The sequence below is a fragment of the Lissotriton helveticus genome, chromosome 6 (genome assembly GCF_964261635.1).
Source record: "Lissotriton helveticus chromosome 6, aLisHel1.1, whole genome shotgun sequence".
NCBI lineage: Eukaryota > Metazoa > Chordata > Amphibia > Caudata > Salamandridae > Lissotriton > Lissotriton helveticus.
Window position 1 is genome coordinate 1009210527 of NC_136067.1, and position 9303 is coordinate 1009219829.

Sequence of the window (9303 nt, forward strand, 5' to 3'; positions counted from 1 at the left end):
GTCCTGCCACCCCTTCTTTGTGTGTGCATAACTTGACTTTGGGGGTTCAAGGGTGGTAGAGTTTATGTTCGACCCTCTCCCCTTCTTTGTGAGTAATGATAGGATGTAGGAGGCCCACGGGAGACGCGTTCAGTGACTAAACACAGTCGCCGGTTACCATTGACATTCTATGGGAAACTAACAAGTAACGAATTTACAATTTAAGGACACTTCTAAATAAATTATGATGGAATCCTTTTGGATGTAGACACTAGGAAGGCCAATACCCTCAAGACTATCAGAGTACTGTTGTCACCTCACCCACGGAAGCCGGGTGCATAGGTCTCTTTTGGTGTTGGGTTTCGTCATCGATTTCAATGGAGATCTGCAAAGAAGTGATGCAGGCGACCAGAGGGAAAGTGTCTGGGTGGATCCAAGGGTGGATCAAAGATCTGTAGAACCTGAAAGCAGAAGGGACAGAATCTGGGTCACTTGCCAGTGACCAAGGCGGCGATAGGAAGATACCACCAGATGTCGGGTGATTTCAGGTGAGGAGGTAAAGCTTGTCTCTTCAGTCACGAGGACCAGGAGGCGTCGACGACAGCCAGGAGCTGAATTCGAGCTATCCCACAAAGGTTCTAGTTGACTGTGGTGTCGGTATCCGGATTGGACCCAACAAGCCTTCTCCTTTGCAGGGAAGTTGGAGCAAGCCTGGAGTAACCAGGAAAGCAAGTTAGATTCAAAGGAAAGTCTTCGGGGGGCTCACTAGCCAATGGGCAAGGAACTGCAAAGACGCGTCTAGCTGAAATGCAAAAGCTGGGCCCATGGGACACTCGTGAAGTGGGAGCCTCTGAGCTTTGGTGCAAATGGTGCTCGGATTTGGGGCTTCAAGCACCCCAATGCACAACTTGAAGATACCTTGTAAAGTAGGTGCTGCATGCAAAATTCAGGATGTCCAGGAGTTCCAGTCCCACGTCTCTCGTGTCCGCCACGGGTCTCAGCTGTGCTGTGAGAGAAGGCCTGGGTCAGAGACGTCTGAAAGTCTATGTCCTGTGTCGCAGATTCTTCGGGATCCGGCGGGAGCCTCGAAAATGCAGACCAGCAGATTTGCTGTTGGTGCCTGTTTGAATAGGGTGGTCACTCCTTGACCACAAGGGAGAAATCTTCCATCTTCCAGTCGAAATGGAATGTCAAAGGTCCAGGATATATGTTTCAGAGTTTCGTGCAGGGTAATCTAAAGTCCTAGGGACTGGGTTCCTATACTTATACTAAGTTTAGGGGCTGACCTACATTTAAGGTCCCTCCTATGGGTGGACCTGGGAAGGGGGTGGTTACACCCTTTCCCTTTGTCCAGTTTCGTGCCAGAGCTAGGGCAGAGTGCCCCAGCAACCGGTTTAAACTGGAAAATGCATGGAGCACCTTATGTGCCCCAGGCAGTGTCTGAAAAGCATTCACTGAATGCAGCCCTCCCTGCCCCAATACACTAAAGCCTGTCTGGGGAGGTGCCAGCAACTCCCTGGACAGGAAACCTATTGTCCAGGCCTCCCCTGATGGAGTTTCGTCCAGCAGCAGGAGGGCAAACTCGTGGCTGTGGCAGCTGCATCCATTTTGTGATGCTGAGGCTCTGTTTAACTTTAACCGGGTAAACCAGTAACTACATGTCTTCTCCCTCTAGAAGTCACAACCTTATATAGGTGTTGAACCGCTACTATCGACACATATTCGAGATTTTAACTATCGAATCGGTAGGTTTAGAAACCGTTCTATACGAGTGTTTTAATGTCACTCATTCGGATGGTTGCACTTTGGTCACTTGGTTTATAGAGATTGATTTGGTAGCACTATTGAGGTTGTAGTGTGTTTTATCTAGGTACCTGAAGATATTCCTATTCTTTGCCCTTGTCCGGTTATAAATCAATAATATCCCTACAACGGCATAGAAACTCTTTTCATAATTCAGTCATAGCGCATGCTGTCACATTAAGCAAGCCTATTCCTCCAGCCCCCTAGAAAGCACACCGAGTTCTTAAACAAATCCAAGCCTCCAGCAACCTGGGAAATCCCCGCTGCTTTGTTTTGATTTTGTCCGAGAACTCCTGTAAAGCACTGTAAGAACTACCAGTTCTTAGTGACATCTTTATTGACGTCTTATGTCCAGCCTTACGTCAAACCCGGCACCTTTCAGGTATAAATATACCAACGTTTCCTTAAGCAAACAGACGGTGGTAATCCTGGAGCAGTGCAGCTATCTACTTCCGAAGAGCCCAGCTGATGCGAGAGCCCACGGACGCTGCCCCTCCCTTTTGACGCGCTGAGAAAGACGCTGTCTTTTCTCTTGCCGAGAAATCCAGCCTCCGGCGTTTCCAGCCTACCTTTGCGGGTAACTGGGATACCGAGTCCTGAGAGAGAGATACCAGCCCTCCTGCCTTCTAATACCCAGGTACTGAACTGACTAAACCCTTACAGAGAATTCTTGAGTCAGATTCTTGGCAAAACAAACTTAACTTAAACTGCTACTTACTTACTCCTTCCCACGTATTAGGCTTAGGTCAGGTACACCGGGGTAGGCGTAGTTAGAAGCACCAGTTGAGTACGATTAGTCAATGTATATATGTATGTATCTATTTTATCCATTTTAAAGTATCATATGGCTAAGAAACCATATCCATGCTTTTACAGTATTATTTTATAATCCTGCTTTTACTGTATGCACTTTACTTAGCTATAAGTATTGCAATTGTAGCAATTCATTTCTCTTGTATGAGGAAAGAGACTGCTCAATAAATAACGCCCGTCTCTCCTTTTCTCTGCAATCTGGTGAAACTAAGTACGCACCTTTGACTGAGTGAAATAGCTGTCTTTTGTTTTCACACGGCTCTAGAGATATACTCTTATTCAGGGAGAGCAAAGTTGTCATGTTTTATGGTTGTCAGATACTAAATCCCTTCTTGTCTATCCAGGGAGGTTAAACTCCTCCTCGCCTATTCGAGAAAGTTTCTAGTGAACTCTGAGCTAGCTGGTAAACACTTAAGTCTAATATAGTCAGTAGAGACCTAGTTAACCTCAGTCCTACGTCTACACTGTTAAATATATTATTCCAATGCGCAGAGCCTATTGGGACTATAGGAACTACACTACATGGCGCCAAATGTTTGGTAAGGCGATAAATCTAACGCAAGCCGTTAGAGTAACTCAGTCGTGCTTTTTCACACAGACCCTTTCTCCCGTAAATACTCCAAAGACGTCTGGAGTGGGTCAAAGGTTAAAATCCGCAGGAACTTAGTAGGAAGAGATTTCTATGTATAGTTTTTGGTTTATTCAACGTTGAAGGATACAGTGTTCCAAAATATTGTGCACCTAATCTTTGTTTCCTTGAAAACCTGATCTGCAAACAAAAAACCTTCCTGTCAGTAAAATGTCAGACAATGAAGGAGATAGGGAGACAGCTAGAATAGCAGCTCAACTCCTAGCGGAAGACACAAGTCTCCTACAGCAAGACCCGGATGCAATACTCATCCCGGTCAGCATAAGAAAAACTATAACTCTTAAACTAATAGAAAATGGACTAACATCGAGAGGTGGTACAGTCATATTCGTAATTGAGGCACATGAATATCGGCAGACAGAGGTATTCTATTCATGGATAAACTTTCCAGCAGCAAACGCTGTCACACATGAATTCCACTATTACAAAGTAGAGGAACCTCCGGAAGAGTACACCCCTTTCGAGGAGGTGGAAATCCCATTAAAATACCAAGAGCACCTGCTCTGGTTTAAAGGCGCCCTAAAACATAATATTCACATCACCGGGCTCGGTCCACTAGGTAGACCAGGAGCAACGTGGCCGGTTCTAGCCAGCTACACACCACAACCTGACATTTATAAAATGGCAAGTGAAGAACTCTTAGTTAAAATAAAAGAATTGACACAGGCATACAGAGAGTTGGTTCAATTGGCAACTGAGGATATAACTTTCCTCCAGAAATTTAAAGAAACAGATATAGCAGAACAACCATTTGAACTTGCCAGAATCATAGAAAAATCCTATGAAGAGCTAGGAAGAGATAGTTTGGGTGGGAAACCAGTAAAACCCCAGTTAACTGAAAATCCTGAAAAGATATTTATTAAAAATAATCTAAACACTCCAAAAAAGAGCTGGGATGGAAATAAACAATCCACTCCCAAAGAAAAAAGATTCCAGTCCAGAGGAAGGTCTCCTCGGCGGAGAGAAAGATCTCCGGACCAAGGACACAAGTCTCCCCAGAGGGAGCCCTCTGAGAAAAGATACAACCTTAGAAATAGGGATAATTTGAAGAAACCTGATAGATATCAAGATATTGATACACGTCCCTCTCGATCTTTTCAGACTTCCTCGCAGAAATCGGAAAGAAGAGTACGGTCAGAACACAGGGAAGAGCACGTCAAGTCCAAAGACAAGGAACCTGCTCATCAAAGTAAAAAACTACAATTTCCAAAAAAGAAGGTAGCGAGTATAAAAATAATCAAACATGCCGAGGACACAGTTGAAAAACGGAGAGTGGGCTCAGACAATGCTAGACAGCGCAGCAGAAGTGAGCATAGCTTGCAAGATCCTGATGAATCATCTGGAGACAGTGGACACGAATGAACACATTCAGGTGGAAACTGCAGATACCAGAGTTAGCAAACCTCATAAAATATACGAGATAACATTACGTATAGAGGGAGATAAGACTAGGAAAATAAGGGGTCTATTATGGGATAACCTCTCAAAAGGCTATGACATCCTTTTAGCTGAAAAAGACTGGCCACCGGAGTTTGTCAGGGAGTGCCCTCATGGCGAAGAAATGATTATGCCTGCCTTCTCAAATCACATTTCAATTCATAAAAAATATACACTTGCAAGAAAATGGGCAGTAGCCCAAGCTCCTGCATTATATAAAAACCATGTTGGATGGGATGAGGACTCTCCTCCTCACAAAATCCAGTTAAAATGTCAACCAACTGCACAGAGGCAGTACCCAATTAAGCAAGAAGCTAAAAAACAGGTCAGGGAGATCTTAGATCAATTTGAATACCAGGGGGTGATTGAAACATGCACCTCTCAAATGAACAATCCTTTGTTTCCTGTCTCCAAGCCAGACGATTCATATTGTCTAGTTTTGGACTACAGACACCTTAACTCATGTTGCAAAACTTTTGCAGTACAAAACTCACATAGTGCAGCACTAATGAATAACATCGTGCGCAAAAAATACAAAACAACATTGGACATCTCTAATGGATTCTCTTGTCAAAACATAGCACCTGAAAGCAGGTATTTGACCGCTTTCTCAATAATGGGCTTGCAGGAAAAATTCTGTCGACTCCCACAGGGGTTCAAGAACAGCCCAGGATTATTCTCAGCAAGAGTAACAGAGTTACTACAAATGTATGATGATGAGGCATTATCTTATGTTGATGACATCTATCTAACAGATGATGACTTGGATACTCACTTGAAAAGAGTGAACACCATAATACTTGGGTTCGCAGCAGAGGGTTAGAAATTCAACTTTAAAAAGTCACGAATTGCCCATCTAACTGTCCTGTTTTTAGGATATGAATTATCAAGTGAAGGCAAAAGCCTGGCAGACAATTTCTTAGAGAAATATGCTGTAATCCAAGCACCAAGAACGCTGAAAAACTTACAATCAATTCTAGGTTTCCTGAATTTCGGAAGAACTTACATTCTAAATTATGCAGAGAGGGTTAAACCTCTCTATGAACTAATAAAACCAGATTTTAAAACAATCAATTGGACTCAAAAACACACAGAAATGTTGAGATCATTGCAAACAGACATGTTAGCTAAAACAAAATTGCAAACACGCGATAACACTCGCAACCTTGTAATCCGAGTCATCCCAGGAAGATGCGGATTCACATACCTGACCTCTAATGAGGGAGAAAAGGTACCAATAGCACACAAATCACATTTGTACACAGAAGCTGAAAAAACATTCAGCATTGAGGAAAACATTGTTCATGCGGTTCAAACAGCTGTAGCAAAAGAAAAAGAGACCAAGCTGACGGCAGACAGATTACTGTTACAACAGCAGAATCAGCCTTTGAGGCATTAACAAGCCCATGTAATTTACCTACTGTGGCATTAAATCCAAAATGGATACAATGGGAAAATTCTCTTGCTACAGACAAAGTGAAATACTATTTTGACCCGGAAATGAAAAAATTAAAAAATCTAGAATATGAAAGAGAATATCCTCTGCCAATCGACATTCTGCCCATACGACAGTACGCCTGTGTAATATATACAGACGGACATGCACAACCCTCAGTTTGGGGAAAACAAGCCTATAATGCCACATGCGAGATTGTTAAATACGTGTGCCGCGGAGGTAAATTGAGACCTCTGGTAACAAAATCACACTCTGTAGAAAATAATTCAGAAAAACAAACTGAAGTAATGGCGTTAAAAATGGCGCTAGATAATGCCGATCGCGAATTCTCAACACTAATAGTGTGCGATTCGTATTACTGCGTCAAATCATACAATAACGACTTGCAGAAATTGGTTCAAAACGGTTACAAAGATGACACAGGTGCCACAATAAAGCAAAAATCGCTTTGGGAACAAGTAGTTCTTTTACAAAAAGAACTACCAAAGGCTCACGTGATACACTCATTGAGTCATGAACGTGATGGCGTTCACGTTTCAGGGAATTCATTGGCTGAGACAGCCACAGCGGAAGCAACTAAACCGGCTTCCGTAGCTACAAAAAAGCGTTCAGGAAAATACGTAGATGGGGAAACGATGCTGGCGGTAAAAATGTCATCAAAAGGCGACTGTTCAGCGCTACCTGTCAACTATCCGCTCAATTATACATACGTAATCGATGCAAACTCCGTTCCTTTTGCTCAAATCCCTGGAGTGGGGGATAGAGTGATTCCAAACACGAACAGGAGAAACTTATTAGTGGCAGACGCACATATGGGTGAGGGTCTAAGACACCTTAAGATTAAGGAATCTCTGAAAGAATTACAATCAATATACTGGTGGCCGGGAATGAGCCTGCAAAACTACAAATTTGCATTTTACTGTCAAAACTGCAACAGAGACCGCAGTGGCGAAATGCCCGGAGTACTACCAATGCCCTTCTTTTAGAGATCACAAGAATACCAATACAAAATACCCAGAAAAATTGCGTTCCGCTAATTTTATTAAAAAGACTAGTTTCACTTAAAATGTAGACCCCAGCTCTCGGCTGACGTCTGAACTGTTATAAAAGATTTGCGATTCTATAGCGGCATAGATGCAATTGGCATGCTACACTCTGACCAGGGTCCTGCTTTTAGCTCTCAAGCTTATAAGGAGGCCATGACATGATCAGCATGGGCATTGCATTGCGGTATTCTTGTCCCTTCCATCCTGAGGGAAACGGGCTTGTGGAAAGAAAAAACCGAGACATAAAGCAATCTATAACGGCAAAGGTATTAGGTTCGGGGGTTGGGTGGGTCAAACATTTAATAAGTGTCCAACGTAGTCTTAACAATCTGCCAAGAAATTCTCTAAAAGGTTTCAGTCCGTACGAACTATTGTTCGGGACTAGAATGCATATCCAGGACCTCGATAGTCAAACTTCAGTGGTAGAAAGAAAATGCTTTGATATCAAAGATCGTTTGGCTATTTTACAGGACTTAAATGAAACAAGAAAAGACCTGAGCAACATAAAGTTGAAACAACAGCCAACAGCCACTGAAGAGAAACCACCTGTCCCAGCAAGGCCTGTCTGGATTCCAAAGATTGGGGATCTGGTCAGAGAGGAAATCGCGGTGAAGAAGGAATTTGGGCCTTCTTACAGAAAAGCAGTACCTGTCTTAGATGTCAACGGAACAAGATCAGTTGTACTACCCCCCTTGCTGGTAAAAAGGAGAACCGAGTTGTATCCATCGACCTGGTCAAACCACAATCATGTGGCCAATAATAAGTAGTAGGCCCAGTGGACTCCCAAGAAGTAGCAGAACACCAAAGTTTTCTACAAATCAAGAGGTTCAAACTGAGAGACTAATCACATTTGATAAACCTACAGTGAATCAACGAGGACTATGCAACAAAGACATGGAACTTATGCCTCTTGAAACCCAAATTGCTACAATTCGTCAAGAAACACCTGTCTACAACGATGTAGCCACAGACTATACTAATAAAACAAAGAAAAATCCAGAAGCAATTCCAATAATTGACAGAACTGCGTCAGGCTACTTCATCAACTTCGATGACTTTTCTGAGGATCTGAACGAACCTGAGGAACAGCCAACAAAAACAAAATCTCTTAAAGACAAAACTAAGGAACTCTTTCATGAACTAAAAGAAACCTATCTGATTTCTCCATGGATTGAATTTTGGGTGGTGCTAGGTGTACTTTTCCTGCTGCTTTGGCTCATCATGGTGCTATGCTTGGGACACTTCATTGAGGGAAAATATGTTACAATGGACACAGCAAGCCAGAATATCAACCTGGTCCTAAAGCCACACAAGTCTTCACACATCGAGAAAAGAGAACTTTCTTCAGTAAACTTCAGAGCCAATCCATTGCCCGGTGGGGTAGCATGAGACAAAACAGATTACGATATATATGGCCCGGTCGAGCTCTTGAAGTATCCTCATCAATTTAAGGTTTCATTAAGTGACTTTGTAAAACCGAGCACATTCTCTGATGATTGGGACTTTGAAAGTATTAATGATATGATGTCAGACTTAGTTATGTCAGGAAAATTTACAGAACATGATTATTTACAGGGTTCATCAAATTATGAACAGATGTACTGCTACAACCACTATGGTAACAACATGTATAAAGGGACCCCCTCCTAAGGTTAATTATGGCCAAGGAACAGAGGGGAGCAAGAAAACTACAATGTGAAGATGTTCCTACAGTGGCCTTATACTTTAAACAAGCAGTTATGTCTATAATATAGACATAATTGCTTGTTTAAAGTATAAGGCCACTGTAGGAACATCTTCACATTGTACAACCACTATGGTAACCATTATTTGCATAAATCTGCTCAACCTAGAAATGTTTTAAACTATAATCAATGGGAACATTGTGCAACTCCACCAAAAGGTAGTTCAAAAACATTCTATGAGAAATTCCCATACTTCTCAGGGTTTAACACAAGTGAAGCAGAAACATTTTATTTCAAACTGTTAAATAAGACAGGAATGAAAACCATGCTAACAGGGAGGGAAAAATTTGGCCCAGTTTGAAAATCTCTTCTATTCGAATTGATACTTTAAGCAGAATGAAGTCTGTTCTTCTACAGACGCCAGTGCACTTGGCG